Genomic DNA, 17,073 nt, shown 5'->3' with positions numbered 1-17,073 from the left:
TCCAGGTCATTAATGAAGTTGTTAAACAGTCTAGCACGCAGCACTGACCCTGGGGTGTATCACTGCTCTGCCACCAGCTGGGCTACGTGTCACTGATAACAATCCTTTGAGTCTGGCAGTTCAGCCACAGTTCAGTTCACTGTCCATTTTTCTAGTCTGTAGTTTACCAGTTAATCTATGAGGTCGTTACGGGAGACGGTGTGGAAAGTATTACCAAAGTTGAGATAAAATACCTCCTCTGATCCACTGCTCTCTCTTCCAGTTGTCTGCAGGCCTCATCTACTTTTCCCCGACCAGGCTTACTGATACAGATCTGCACCCTGCCCACCACAACCTCACCCACGTTGGTCTGTCCACTAATCCTGATCCATAAACTGTCAGCTGGCTCATTGTCCAGCCCTAGCAGAGCTCCATGCACTCCTGCTGCTCTCTCATGTAAAAGGCAACTCCCTCTCCTTGCCTACCCAGCCAGTCGTTCCTAAAGAGCCTGTATCCATCTACGGCTGCATTCCAGTCATCACACTAGGTCTCTCTGATCCTGATAAGATTGTATCCCTGTAACTGTACATGGACTTCTAGTTCTTCCTGTTCCCCATGCTGTGCGTGTTAGTGTACAGGCCCTTCAGAGAGGCATCCAGTTCTGCTGTTTTCCCAGAAAAGGTATGACAGATTCTCCCATAATATCACCCACAATCCTTGGGCTATGTCTACATGGCTAGCCACAGACAGACCTGGGTGCTTTTGCTCACCCTTTAACCTGAGAAAGGAGATAGCTCTGAGTCTAGCACTGTTAGCTGTTATAGAGATATGTTATTCTTGCACATTAATAACTCCTACTGCAACTGTGTGCGCATTAGCCCATTCTAATCCAGCTGGCGTGAGTTGAAAATTACAACCATCTTTGTGTTCACCCATATAGCCTAGACTGTTGGAAAAATGGAAACATACTGAAATTACAGTTTGGCCACTTGTGAACAGGACAAATAACTTTAGCACCTTCCCCACAAAATTCAGAAGTGAGTTAATAAGATACATTACTCATAAGCTTCATGTCTACAATTTTAATGGAGGAAATGGCCAAAAAGTCTCTATCAAATAAGCTTAGTTTGAGAAAAAAAGTCAAGATTGTAGTCTCAGCTAGATGTAGATAGTTAAACGACAGGGTGATGAGGCATGTAGTTTCATAGACATCTAAACAGAATGAATAAACTTGAACTAAATGTGAGTTCAATGCCATCCCGTCAGTTTTTCTTCCTGTACTTTTATATAAACATTTCTGGATTAGTTACCACTAGTCGTATAAGTGTGATTATTCATGTTAATGAAGAGAGTTTGGTGAGTTATTGTTTGTCTCATTGAGTACCACTGTTGGCTATACCACTGTACTATGCTATTGCCTGCGAAAAGAGAAGCCCTCCAGCCCTCTTGAAAAGCTTTTATCGTCCTCTTTATTAGCTCTGTTTTAAACGCCTGCCCATTCCACTTTGTCCTTCCTGACTATATTACCATTTATTTCTATATTGCACAGATGAAATGAACTGCCCCACATCTTTTTACAAACAGTGAGGCCTCTTGGTAGCACCCCTCTCATGTCTGCCAGACCCCTGTTGTGGCAGATACAGTAAAACTCACCCAAAAGGAAATTCTTCTTTCCTAGAAATGAGAAGTGTTTTAATGTAAAGTTACTTGCAGTGTAATATGCTGTAACCTTTCCTGCCCTTTCTGGAGCAAAAGACAGCTGCTGGTCTGTACACACTTCTCTTCCTGAGGAGTCACAGGCATTTGAAATGGGAATGTAGACAGATACTTTGTTTACTGTTTCATTTCTAGTAACTAGAAGGTAAATAAATTTCCTTCTTCCTGCCCTACAGTGGTATTTCAGAGACGTCAATATCCTGATGCTGGCAAACGTACTGATATTGACAAGTGAGAGGAGACCTCAGGCCTCTACCACCAGAAGGATTTGATTCCAGATGAAACGCTACTAAAAAGCCCTGATAAAAAAAAATAACTATACCTCCTTGAATACAGCTTATTTTCTCTGTTCTTGCACTGCACTGCAGTCTAGTATGGTATCCTCGAGTCACTTTGAGCATAAAGGATGTTTTATATTATGGTACATATCCTCAGGTGTTGCAACCGCAAATGGATAAACATGTCCTAGATTGATCAAAATCATAGAATGAGTGTCCCCAGTATTGCCTGCAAAAGACTGAAGTAAACCCAATTTAAAGCTCCATTGACTAGTCTGAGACAAAAATTTTGGAAGAACGTGGGGAAGTGTTGCTACAATCACTTTTATACTGTGCATTCATCCTCCTCTGGTTACAGGAGAGTTTATTGTCTCCCATTTACACTGAATACAGAGATAAGAACCTTAATTACAGACTGTGTCAGCCCCTTGCCCTTGCAACACGTACTGCCTTCAAAATAGTGTGTGCTGAGAAAATCCCAAGGATCCTATACGAATGGAAGATGTTACAGTTGCTCCATGCCAAATGTTCTGGAGCTCAGTATAACCTACACAATTTGCCTGTTGGGATTTGCAAAGGAATTACCTGCACTAATCCGAAAAGAAAGATCTCATGCATCTCATAGGACAACATGAGCCAAATATAAAATCTAAATGTCCAATTTGTAAACACTTTCTTTCTTACCTGAGGAAGTAGAAGCTTGAAAAAAATTTTCTTCTTCATATCACTTTAACTTTCTTCCTATTTAACAGACAAGCTGAATCTCAGCTTGATGCGGTTAATAACAGTCATTGCTTGTAAGACTTGCAAAAGTGACTGAGGCTTAAGTTTGCTATAAACTGAATCTTTTGTCAATAGATATGGAAACATATTCTTTAAAATCACTAGTTGTCAGGGTCAATTGCTCTGGCTAGTGATCTTTCTACTCCTGTTACATCACTGCCAAGAGGGAAACAGGTACTTTTCAAAACTACAGAAACAAAAGGCAAATGAAGTATAGATCTTGGTGATCTTCAAAAGATAATCCAATGACTTCTGATAGTTAATGGAATAATTGCTGATAGATTGCAGAGAGCTATGTGGTTATTTGGTCCCCTTTTTTCTAAGTGATCTGCTTCATGACAAGATAGGTGAAACCTATAAGTATGAATTTTGTAGTAATATTTTTCCATACAGCCCATTGTTCTAGGTAGTATGTGGATGATATGTAAGTACAGAGAAGAGACAAGTACAATTTTTTCACATGTGAGAGTGCAGGAATTAATGACTGACAAACCCTTGTAGATAAGCACCATAAAAAAGCAAAACAGATCACCTGTAAAATTCATCCTAGAAACTGGTATCATTGGAAAATCTGCTTTTGCTGCCTTTTTTCATCTTGTCCAAGACCGTAGATTTTCAGGGACCTTGCCATTTCACTGTGTGTCAGGGAGCATTTCTTGGGCTCTCAGCCTACATTTTCTTTCCTGTTCTAAAAATCTCTTCAACTCTTTTTTGGGGCCCTTTCATGCCTTCCTCCTCCTGGGTACTTACACCTTTCAGGTTCCTTCAGATGATTACCGTCTCTGATCAACATATGCCTGTAATTTGTACTTTTAAACGTATGAACAAAACAGCATTCTTGGTGGTGGGGGAAGTATCTTTCCCAGACTTACTCAGAGAACTGAAAAAAAAAAAGCCCTAACTAGCTTGTATCATTTTGAGCAAGACTGTCCAAGGAAAGGTAATTTCTCTGCAGAGAGGAAGAGCCTAACTACTTTACATGCCTTTGAAACTTTCCTCCCTCAGTTTTACTATAGCTGTGCTAAAGGACACCTACAAGAGTCAAGTGTCAGCTTGAGACCGGCTAGCAGAAAAAACATCTAAATGGAAAAGCACAGTTTCGCAATTAAACTTAAGTCTCGCTTTTTGCATTGTCTCCTTCATTTCTGTTTCTATAATTTTGCTGGTATTATTCTGACAAGAACTTCTGTAAACTCCCAAGATGCCAACCTGAAGCTGACAAGAATGGTGACAAAAATACCTAAAGCACAAATTCTTTTGACAGCCTAACAGGAGTCTGTCGTCTGCTGGAATCACCTTTCATTTTTCCCTTGTGTATTTCTTCTGCTCTGCCCTCTGCACGCACCTCAGTGACAGCCTGAGTGCGTCAGGCATAATTCTGCCAAGGCACGGAGAAGGAAAAGCAAATGCCAAGTGTCAAGTCTATCATCTCATGACCTCCCGTTACTATATAAACTGAAAATAGAAATTGTGGCAAAGTGGCGTGTTAGGTCCTTAAGTCTTGGTAGGCTTAACGGGTTTCCAAGTGTTTTCGTAGCTACACTGGGGAAATATCTGCGTTTAGGATATGATGCAGTGTCCACTGAAATCAATTAGACTCTTTATACTGATTTCAGTGGGTTAAAGGTTGACCTTGGTTTCCATCGTAGGAGTTCTGTGTAGAACGACCTACTGATGTGCATTTGTAAACGATCAATATAAAATAACTCATTCTACTAGCACGTAAAAATGAGGCAACAAGGGACATTCTGAAGTCTTTCATATTAGAAATACAAGTTCAGTAAAGCTGGGAAGAAGCATGTGAGCTCGTATGTGTGTTGTTATATAACAATAAATTAAGCTTTTTACAGTGATGTAATTTCTACTGTTACTGATCCAATACTGCTGTATACAGCTCTTCTGAAGAAAATGTTCACTGCCGTCACCAACCCTGATCATGCAGTTATATTGCCAATTAAGTCCAAGCAGTAATGTTCAAAGGAAATAAAGATAAGCACACTGTGAAAAAGGGGTAACTATGCAAAGATAAACCACTGACTTTGATAAAAACTGAATCAAACCGCAGCATTTATTTAATACATCCCTCTGAATTTCTGCCATTCTGATTGGTTCTTCTTTTAAAATGGGGACTCTCCACTTTGGAAACAGAGAGCTGATCTTCTGCATCTGTATCCACTCCGTTCGATGTTCCTGTTGTGGCTACTTGCCTTCACTGCCACCTGCCACAAATGCTGATGTGGATCTGTCTGCTGTCTATGCAGATACGTCACAGAGACAAAACAAGTGAAATAATGGTAGATGCTAATAAACAAACTGATGATAAATATTAACTTTTTAATGTGAGCATTGTGTTAAATGAGTTGATGTTATTTCTTCTTACACATCATCAGTAGCTGGAGCTTGCATGGGAAGGAGTTGCAGTATGAAGTACGATGTTCTGCAGATTTGAAAGGTCAAGTTCAATTTTCCAAACATCTGTAAGTTTATTTTCAACACTTCAACAGCAAATAAAATTCACTTGAACAAGCTTGTCGTATAAATAACTTGCAGTACTGAAGATATGAATTCAGAATAAAACTGGGGAAAACACAGTCCCTGTCGGGTAAAAAGAGTTAACATATCCTGGAAGTCAGAAGCAGTTGGTTGGAGTGGTCACAGCATTCTTAAAAGGGAGCTTTTCTCAGCCATGAATAGCAGGCGCAAATTTTCAGTGGGAGTAATGTGAAGTGCTTAACGTTATTCAATAGTTTAGTATTTAATATTATGTAATATTTAATAGTTTAATAGTTTACGCCTGTGCAGGGAACTGCACAAAGGAAGAAAGAGTGCCGTGAGTCAGATTCCCTGCAAAAGTCTTGGCAGTGGCTCTCACGAGGTAACTGGCCACTTTGGAAAGGAGAGGTCTGGAATACCTGGCCTTCTGTGCAGTCTGAATTCAAATGGCACGACCCACTCAGGCTAATGCTCAGGGACTCCGGGAGACAGGAGACTTCCTTGTGGCTGCTGACTTCAGTCACCTATAGAGCAGTTCCACTGCTCTATAGATCTACAGATTTCAGTGTAGTTATCACAGTGACGACAATTGTTATAAGCTGGCAGCCCTCTCGCATGGGCTTGGTGTGAGATATGGTGCCAAGCAGGGAATGGGGCCTGTAGCGTAGCCTGGCGAGCTGCCGGCGAATGCCAGATCTTCCATGTTTTCCTAATCCAGCACTTGCTGCCCTTTGCAGTTGATAGTTATGATACTTATTATAGTGACATACATAGCAAAGAAACCAGAGTTAAATGACCTGAGAAAATACAGATGGCCTATCTTTTCAGAATAATAGGCATTTTATTACAAAGATCTATTTTTTTTCCTAACTTCACTTACACTACAGCGTTGTCTCATGCACTAGCTTTTTCTGTCTTTTCCATTTTCCTTTTCTCATTCTTTTAATTTTCCTTCACCTTCATTCCTTCTTTTCCTGTGCCAGCTTCCAGCCCAAAAAAAAGGGGTGGGGTGGGGAGAGGGACAATTAGGGTGAGAGACAGGGACATAGAAAAGAAAGAAGCATGGGATAAAAATATGGAAAGAATAAGAGGAAATATGAAACAAGAAAGCAGCACATCTCAAAATCAACCCTCCGATAAAAGCACAAAATATAATATTACAAAGAAATAAAAAATTTGTCTATTTTTAAATCAGCAGAATGCAAATAACGGAAAAAATAATTATTTATTTTTCAAGTTGCTCATCTCCACCTTTGGTATAAGTTTACTCAAGAATGGATACTGCTTTTTAACCAGGAAATTTATTTAGATATCCAAAATTAAATGAAAGGATGTGTTTTTTAGAACAAGAATGCTAGTGGATAGAACAAGTTTTCTTCCACTTCTGCTTTGTCTGGCTAACGAAGCAATAATTTTCAGCACTATCCACCATTTATTATCTCAAACCTCCAGTTAATGCAGTTCATCTTCCCTTGTGTCAGTTTTTAACAAGGACATGTGCTTGGATTGTCTTTATTCTCTTATTTATGCCCAAACAAAACATACTGGGTTTTCTTACATTCACTCTGAAATAGCCTCGTGTAATAGATGGGGCAAATATCTAGCTTAAAGAAGAAATCTTTGGTTTGATTCTTATCTCTCACTACTATAAATCAGGGATGATTCTTCGAAGATTAGTGGAGTTACATGAACGTAAATCCAGATAACAGAAGGAAGTGCTTGCTCCCGTTAAGTGTTTGCGACTTTTTCTAAGCAAGGCTCTGGTAATATAACCAGAAGCAATGATAAATCCTTAACAGATACCTATTGTTCACAGTCAAATGGCCTTTTAGGTCAGCTGTCAAATTACCATGACTTACTAAGGAGGGCTATCTCTTCCATTCACTGCCTGGTGTTGAGCGGTATGTTCCTGACAAGCAGAAGAAGATCCAATTATCTACTTTTCTTTCTTGCTTTTTCAGGAAATGTTTCCATTTTTAATATGGCATCTGGCCATACAATACAGATGTTGGTAGGGTGTCTTTAAGAGAATTATATTTTTGTAACCCTCATTCATAACAGTTGTGAAAGACAACCAATTTGCTCTTGCAGCTGTCTGAACAAAACAGCACTAATTCTGTGCCTGGACAGACGCTGTAGGATAACACTGTGAAAAAGTCATAGAAAATATGGTACTGCATTTCTCGCTCCAATCCTTTTGAACCAGCCAGCTAGTCTTAGGAGGGTTGCTGTGAATTGAACGACACCAAATAGGAGCTACCTATCATAACATAATTATTTCTCTGAAGAGTAACCTCTTACATGCCTTTCACAACTCCTGGAGCCAATTTTCAAAAATCCTTCAAAACCAGAAAAATGGCCATGGAGTTTCAAGTTACAGGAGACATTCAGCTCCTGAGAGTATGGAAATTTGTATGTCACCCTTTTCTCTACAACAGTGTATCTCAGACTGTGTTGGAGGATAAAACCGACATTTTTGCGAAAAGTACAACCCAAAATCTCAAAACCACTTAGGTGGTGTCCACACATTATTTTTATTTTTTTTGCTTACATGTACGTAACAGCATTGAGGTGCACATAGGTTTCTTGGCTTTTTGTGGGTTTTTTTGCCAGTGCTTCACAGTAGAAGTAAACTTTGCAGGTAAGAACTTGTTCAGAACCACCTGTGTATCTCACACAAACTTGGAAGCTTAGAAATACTTCTGAATCAGTAATTTTTGGTACAGCCTTGGTTTGCTTTTGCAGTTATGTCTAGGGTAAAGTGCAGGAGAATCTGGCTGGATTCTTGCTATTTTAACAGCCAACATAGTTTCCTGTTCTTTATAAATCATAATAAATGTAACTGGGAGGACTTCTGAGTCTCAACAACTAGATTTTGTGTGGCAGAATAAATAGTGCCATAAGAATGTATTTCATTATCTTCAAATGCCACAGGCACCCTCTGACCTTTAAATGTAAACTTTCAAATTTGTGGGAAGAGGTTTAGCCAAAAGATTCTCATTAACATCTGTGGCCATTAAAAAACTGAATCCTTTTCTGCTGAACTAAAATTTACCTCTATGCCACAGACTATGAAGCCGTATAATGAAAGTCTGAGGAACTGCTAATGCCAAATGTGCTTTCAGAACTCATTTTGCAAAGTTATCTTACAACAGGCTCGGGCATATCCTGGATTCATTTCATGTGGTCCTGATGGTTTAAAACCTGATGATATTCTGCCTTGAGATGTTCAAAGATTTACTTAACGCTTCTATGGTGCTGTAATGTCAAATGCCTTTTGTCCAATAAGCAGAGTGCCTTTTTACAAGGTACAATGCTCTTTTTAAAGAGTATTTCTCTTGAAAGCAGAGAACCTGTGGAGGTAGGCCTGCTGCTTCATTGGTAGCATTTTCTATACATTCAGCTGCATTTTCTGTGAAGGTCTGACAAAATATTCAGACTTTTGGAACACACGTATTTCATCTGATGATTCAGATTTTGCCTTTCTCTGAATTTTACCAATTCCTTGGCAGTAGGTTTCTTACTCAGCACTGTGGTATATCATTAATTCTTTTTATTTTACTATTAATAGTGAGGCAGTTAACCTTTTCATGAACACTATGCTTTATAGATCCATATATTTTTAAGGCCAGAGGGACTGCTGTATTAGTCTAAGCTGACCTCCTGTGTTGCAAGAAGTATTCTTCCTCACTGACACATTTGAGAACTGAGCAAATTCCCTTACATCTCAAGGGCAGTATGAAAACTCCCCCTGACATTGGGCATCAAGACTTCATGTCTGTATGAAATTTTCCTTGAACTGATGTGCAGGAACAAGTAAATGCATTCCAGGTTTGACGCCATCGCCTCAGTGAGATAATTCAGTAAGACTTAGACAGGCAAAAGTAAAAGCTGTTGCTTGCCTCTCCAATTAACTGATCAAGCGTAAGTGTCCTTTTCGTCTCCTGCTACACCACAGTTCCCCAAACAGTGTAACAGCTAAATGTTTAACCTGGGCAGAAAGTAAACATGTGATCCTACACTGTTGCCATTTAATAGGGCTTAATTTGCTTTTCAAAAGGCAGGTCTCCGGCACCATGTGCGATGCCCGGAGATACCGATGGCATCTGGATAGGGCTGGCAGGTGGAACACAAGAGCTATGGGCAACCCTAGTCTTCCAGAGCAGCAGCTGAAGACCACGTGCAATTACTGAAGGTATCTCAAAAGACTCTAACTGCAAGTGCTTTGGCATTTGAATTGAATCCCAAGCGACTAAGTGAAGTTTAAACTTAGCATTTTTAAGGTGTTAAAATCAAATCACCTCCAGCAGTGGCAGAATTAACTTTATTTCCAAAAAGAAATGTGTGGGCATTTGTTACTGTTGAGCTATTTCCATCATTGCTTTCAAAGAAAACTGAATTTCTGTTGCCTGCTACCATTACTGTCTGTGAAACACTGTGACAACAAGCTCTCCATGTGTGTAAGTTTAGAAAACAAGGCCGCCTTTCTGCCCATTCTGGTTTAATGACGTTCAATGGTTCCATTTATTTTGAAACAAGTTAAAGCATAAGGCAATTTTGCTACTTGATAGCTTTTGGGTGCAATCTGTTTTTGACTTAGTAAACAGACGAAGCTCTCAAACAGCCTGAATTCTTTAATTGAAAAAAAGGGTAGAGACAAAAGGCAGCAAGCTTCTGCATGCTTCATGATATTCTCAAAAAAAAAAAAAAATCACAAAATATACGGATGATATGCCAAGTTTTCAAAGAAAGGAGAAAAATGGAAGATTCTAATGAAATTATACCACCAAACATAGCCCATGTTAGTTACATTATCTAGCCACACAAGTATTTGTACTGCAATGGAGTACAAGTACATTTTGCTGAACAAGCTGAAAATGCTGCCTTAGGAGAACAGGCTGACTTCAGCTTTATTCAATTGCTTTGCTTTCAGGCGATTTCTGATATTTCAAAATGACTGACAGAATCAAGCCAAATCCACAAGCTCAGTCACGCAGAATGATATAAATTATGATGTTTAAGATCAGAAATTATGCTGTTTAAGATCAGAATGGATATTTCTGAGCAAATTTCAGGAAAGTATTATCTAGATACGATAGATAAAAATAATCAACTCCACAGAGAGCAAGCGGTTTTATGGCTGCCGTGTGTGGAAGGTGACATGAATGTTCGTGAAGAGTTCACCTGTAGGTTGTACCAAGTAATCTGATCAGTGGCAGTAACCAAGTCAATGATGAAAGATTCGTTACTGTGTCTAGATGTGGGGTTCAAACACTGCCAGAAACGGTGTGGTGATATTGTAGGATTAATATCAGACATTGCATCCAGCTTGCAGCTGGCTGTCACATGCATCATTATTGCTGTGGGCATGGTTGGCATTAAGCTTGCCCAGAGAACACTGACTAATGCTGTACTAAAAACGACCCATGAAACCATTTATGAAACCACATATCATGGGAAAAGTATCCTAGAGGAGATGCTATGTTAAAGAGAAAAAATTCCTATGTGTCTTATCAAGAAATGTGATGTGGTATGAAGTGCCGCATCTAGAGATAAAACACGTGATGCTGCATGTGCAAGGAGGCATCCGTGTCACAGAATGAGTAAAACAGATTTCCAGTGAAGAAAGATAGAGCTATGTGACCATGTGGAAAAAGTAGGAGTTAAAAAATTTTATAAAGAAATATCAGGAAATGACAGCTCAAAGACAGGATATAGTAGATGAAATAGGAAATGTTCAGTTGCTTGGTACAAAATGAGCTCTAAACGTGATAAATAGTTAGAAAGACACACAGACAGACAGAAAGATAAGTCAGCGAGAGTAATAAGCCACAGAAAACTTTGCAAAGGCTGGATTTTCAGCAACTGAAGACCATTCTTTATGAAACAAAGCACTGCAGTCTTTCCAGTCAGATGAAAGCTGCAACTTATTCGTAAGCAAATCCACCAAGAGATTTTAAAGCTGGAGAGACTGAGGTTTCCAAAAATCACTCTTAAAAAGATGAAAACATGTCCCCAGATCCGGCAAAGGAGTTTCGAAAGTACCTTTCACAGCAGTGAACCCATTCTACAGCATCTCTCCCATCAGGATCTGCAGAAAACAGGTGATGCTAGCTTGGATGGTGCTCAGCTTCCTGAGCTGTAAACTGGATGAGGCTTACTGAAGTCACCAGCACCTTTACCCTGTGAAGCCAAACCAAACATCACCTGGTTTGCAGTGCCGTGAAGTTAGCAGTTATTCCCGCATAGGTAATGCCGGTACCATAAAACAGCTGAGATTCACCATTCCACACTGCATCCAAATGTGGCTTTCATCCACCTGCTGCACGTGCTGGTATGTGTGCAAGGACAAAACTGATCACCCTCTGCTCAGATATGCAAGTCTGGATATTGACTTCAAGAAAGTCAAGGCACAGATCATCACTGGGAGCTTTTCAGACTTACATGTCTTTCTCTTACTTGCATTAAAAATGATTTAATGAATAATTTTGTTCCATGACTGCATTCATCCGTTTTTAATACAACGAGCATTTATTCCAAACTTACTATTCTTCAGCATTCTGTATTAATTCTGTACTGAAATTTTGGAATGTTTAATGTTCTAACTCATCATTTGACTAAGCTTACTGAAACTATTGGCTCAGTTATGAATTCATTATCTTTTATTTCCTACATATCTCTGATATGCAGATTTTTATAGTAGTGAAATATGTCTGACTGCTTTGCTCCCAGTTAATGTAGTATTAATATAACAATGAACTTCATTGCATTTCTGGATACCTTTTTACTCACAGTAAATTAATATTTGTACTTGCTTGACAGAGTGCTGCAGCTGCCTAAGTTTGTGTTTGGATTTATTCCCCCCCCCCAAATTAACAGAGCTGTTAAGATATTTTGTGTTGGCACTAATACTGGGTGAAACTTCTACTTTTGTGTATCATCTGTTTGAGATGCTGACTTTTCTAAATAATAGGTTAATTATGTCAACTTAGAACTTCACCTCTGGAAGATTGTTTATTCCAACAGTAAAAATGGCATGTAAAGACCTCCTGTAGATAAAAGAGGAAAGCCTATTAAAATGCTGTCCCCACGATGCTAACACCCTGCTCACACCCATCCCTTCATATTGAACGTCTAAAGTATTTTAAATGTCAGAGATGGAGAGAACATAGGTTGTACAGCCAAAAAAAAAAGAGAGTTTTTACCTGAGACTTTATACCAGTCTCTAAATACAGAAATAAATTATTCTGTCAGTCTACAGTAGATAAGATATAAAACAATGGGCTAAATAGCAGCAAGTGATAGATAGGCCAGACATTGGGAGAAATGCACTGCATGGATACTGAAGCTCTGGGACTGACTGTCTAGAGAAGCTGTGGAGTGTCGGTTGCTGGAGCTTTTTAAATACCACCCAGACAAGCATCCATCAGGATGGGGAATAGATAAACTAGGCAATCTCTTAAAATACCTTCCAGTTTTATTTTTTATGATTCTGTGAGTAGGTTTGTCATACTGAAATATTTCTCTGATTAGGGTCTGATGCTATGCCTTGTCTACTGTAAGGCTATTTATCCTTATGTTGTTAAGAGACCTGTGATGATGAATAAAAGACAGATGACTAGCTTGCTTTCAGAAGCCAATTTTTCAGCTGGTCAGCATCTGAATCTGCAGACAGATTTCCAACAGAGCTCAGTCCTAGAAGTTCCCTTCTTTCAGTCTTAATGGGACTTTCTAGGTCAAGCATCCTGAGATTTTCTACAAATGCACTTAAGTAAAGATCATCATCATGCTCAGACACATGACTGCATCCCTGTAACTCACCTAGTTACAGACCAACATCTGAGCCGAATCCTCAAACTCATGTGGCTTCCATTGAGGTTTAAACTGAGAAGTTTCACCAGCCACTTGCAGTGAGATAGGATCATGCATGAGGTCAGTTGCTAAGTCTCAGCTGTCATATGGGAACTTGTTAAGTCATAGCACCGTGGTCAATGAACAACTTCAAAGTTTCAAAGATTAGCTCATGCTGAAGAAAATATCTCAGGACTGCGGGAGCCTAACACTAAATGATACTGTTCCTTAGGCCTCCACGTTAAGCCACTCTGGAGGCATGCTATGAAGCTGACAACATGCTTGTTCTGACCTCCTCCGGTTGTTCTTATGCTCTCAAAATGTTTAAAAAATTTCTAAATGAATTCTGAAAATGGGACCTAGACTTTCAATTTAGTTGTCATTTGATTTAGGTGTCATTTTGGTGCTTTTGTTAAAGTTATATTTAGCCCTTCTCAAAATATTTAAGGATACGCTTAGCTGTACGCATCTGCGTAAACACTGCTGAAGAGGAATGTGTGCGAGCATGTATTCGTGGTTATATGTAATTTCAAACACATTACTCATCTCTTTAGCTATATCACAACTAAATAAGGCAAACTCTCCTGGAAATCTGATCCTATATGCACAGCTCTCCTGAAGGAATATCCAGAGCAGGATGCTGAGGACAATGGAACTGAAGTACAAGGAAACAGTAAGAGCCGTCCAGATTCTTAAACCACTGCCCAGAGAGCGAGGTGTTGGTCTTGAATACAGTTATTACCTTATCCACCATCTAGTACTTGTTTTGTTTAGTTCTATTCCTGTATTCCATTTTTGTTCCTGAATGCCCTGGCCTATTGCTGATTTTAAACAATTTCATGCTGAATGTGAATTAGCATCTCTGATATCAAACATCTATGCAAACACCTTTGTGTCTTATTTGCTCTTTATTTTTATTTCGAATCAGGTGCCTAATTGCAGTGCTTCTAGGATTGCAGGGTGCTTGGATTTTAATTGTATGAAGTTCAGGCAAAAGTGACTATCAAAGCCTCAAAGAAAAAATAATAATTTGCAAGTGCAAGTGAAAAGATGCTGAGATTTACATAATGGATATATTCTGACACCCCTACTGTTTTATAGAGGGAAAAGTGCATGTGCACAATAAATAAATTACACTGTGCCATCAGTATGTTGCATCTCACTGCGTTAGTGGTTCCATTTTTCCCCTCATGACTTAGGTAGGATGACATATTGGAAAACACATATTTCTTCATTATACTGTTTAAATGGTTTGACAAATCTGCTCGGAGATGACAGAAACATATTTTATTGCTCCTACCAAGTTATTTATATTTAAAACAAATCTTTTATGTGTTTGTGTGCAAGACCTCAGAATATTGCAGAAATGTTCGTATCATAATAAGCTTCATCTGGGGTTCAGGTAGAACATGACCAAAATCTTGTTCATTGACCTACTCTACCTTCAGGCTGCCTTGCTGTGTGTGCTTTTTGTAGTGCTAACCTTCTAAAACCGATCAGTTCAGGAAAGAGCTGTGTAAAACATTGCCTTCACGATGAGAGCATTTTGAGTCATGCTTCAACAACTCCTTGCAAAATTATTTCCTTGAAATACTGTTAAGATTCGGTGAATTTCATATTAATGTGGCAAAGTACTGGTTAGAAATTTTTCAATTATTAAAGCCAATTTATGGAGACTGAACCTTGCTTTGAAAAGGAAATGTATAGAAATTGGATTGGTTTTGATGAAATTAATTAACATATTTGGCTTCCAGAATTTTTTTATCCTCTTCCTCCACATTTTTGCCTGTGTTTTTCTGTGCTTTTCCACTTTAAAAAGAGTAAGAAGAGGAATGGCTTAAATGTCATAAAAAAAGGGGAAAAACAACAATTGGAGCAATATTGAAAATTAAAGTTTTCAGACAAATTCCATGTATTTTCTTAATTTTTTTTTTTAAATAATTTAAAATTTTTACAATTAATATTTCCTGTAGTTTCAAATTCGTTAATGTTTTAATTTTGGCCAGCTGAGTTCTCTTCTCTGTCCAGTGCATCTGTATGCTGGAATACGTGACAAAATCTAACATGTGTGTATGTTTTCATTTTGCAAAAGAAAAATAAAACAAATTAAGGAATGTGTTACTGGAGGTCATAGACAGGATATATCACGGACTTGATTTTGCAAGACACTGAATGCCCGCAGCTCGCTTTGCACCGAATGAATTTAAGGCTCTTGTCACATGACCTTCTCTTTTATTAGCTTAGTTGCAGTGAAAAAGGCAGAGCAGTAGCATCAGAAATGGAAAATGATGGCAGGAAAAGTCTGGTTGTTGGTTCCTTAGGGGTGATGGAAACAGCTATTCTCAAAGGGTCTCTGCTGAGGAATACCTAAGTAATATAAAGGAAGACAGCAAGAGCAAAGGAAAATGAAGATTTAAGAATAACAGAAAATAGAAAAAAAAGCACAAACTATTCCTGGATCAATAACTGCTCTAAGAAAAAGTTATCAACCCAGATGAATCACATCTACGTAAGGGGACTAATTTAAAGGCGTGTTAAAGGCAGACAGAAATAAGAATTTGTAGAGAGTGATTTAGCCCTTAGGTAAACTGCAAGTCTTTCCCTCTTGCAAGGCGTCCCAAAGCACATAGCGAAATTTAGATGGAACGAAGCCGGGCCATGATGACTGAGCACTACCGGACAGGTCCTTCCAACAGCCTCTGCCTGAAGCTCGGCCACTGGCAGCCTGGTACCCAGCTCATCAAGGACTGGTGTTTCTGCCTGCCCTTCCAGCCATCCACGCATTTTGAGATCAGACAACTATGAAGAAATAGGTAAAGCCCGACCCTCACTTGGCACGAAGACGGGATCTGGTGAAGAACTGCAAATCCCTATAACCCTCTAAAACCTGAAAACTCTCTTTAGCCCCCAGAAGAATGATGATTTTATCACCTAACCTGCAGGCTTGCTGCAAAGACATGTGTTCAGAACGTGCTCGTTGCTCAGGGCTCCCTCCTGCTGCCGAGGTCATCCCTTTCAACTGATGATGGCCTGCAGAAAGTGCACGGTACCATTTAAATGCTTTAATGAGTACCTTTATTTGCCTGAGAACACACTCTATACCTCCTGCTGGCGTATCCCCCGTGTATACTCTCCATACGGATCAGTGATCTCGGCGCCTTCTCAATAATTCAGCGTGTGTGCTCTGGCTATGCCGTCTCAGGAAACGAGCCCCAGGATTGCATGTGTCTATACGGACACCGCTGCTATAGGGGGAGGAGGAGGAGGTCCGTGTGCCGGGCTTTCAGCGGATCTTTCTGGTAAGCCTGATTTTCGGGCGTATTTGCCTTGGAAGGGCCCAGTCCCTCAGACAAAGACCAAACGTTCCTCAGCGGGAACTTCTCCCGAAGGCAGACTGCGGCATCGAACTTCCCTGCGTGAAAACAGGCGTCTTCCCTCACCGAAACACTCAACGCAGAGAAGCGAGATGTTTTTGCCCTTTGCAAACATAACGCCATCGAAGACGCACTGCATCCGATCCGAGGCCAGAAACCAGGGTCGCTTCATTTCATTCCCGGGTTTTCAAGCTCCCAACGCTTCACTTCGAGACATTCAGCCAGGAGAGAGCCTGGCGAGCAAACCCGCCGCTCCACAGACGGCGCTTCGCCACCGCCACCGCCCCGGCCCTGGGCCGGCTCCCGCGGGACGCTCCGCGGGGGCTCGCACGCCGCTCCGCAGGCCGAGCCCGCCCAGCCCCCTCCCCGGCCGCCGCCTCAGCCGCGGGCCGACCACCATCTTGTTCCGCGCAGCGGGCGCGGCCCGTCTCCGCGCAAGGCCCCCGGGGCTCCGCCGCCGCGCGGGGGTGGGCGGGGCGCGGCGCGCAGCGGCACCTGCCCTCCGCCGCGCCGAGGCTGGGCAGCGCGGGTGCGCGCGCGCGCGACTGCGAGCGAGGCGGGGCCGCGCGGCACGCATCCCCGCGCCGGCTGGTGCCGTC

This window comes from Opisthocomus hoazin, chromosome 2, assembly GCF_030867145.1.
Source record: "Opisthocomus hoazin isolate bOpiHoa1 chromosome 2, bOpiHoa1.hap1, whole genome shotgun sequence".
NCBI lineage: Eukaryota > Metazoa > Chordata > Aves > Opisthocomiformes > Opisthocomidae > Opisthocomus > Opisthocomus hoazin.
Note: the sequence above shows the minus strand (reverse complement) of the source record.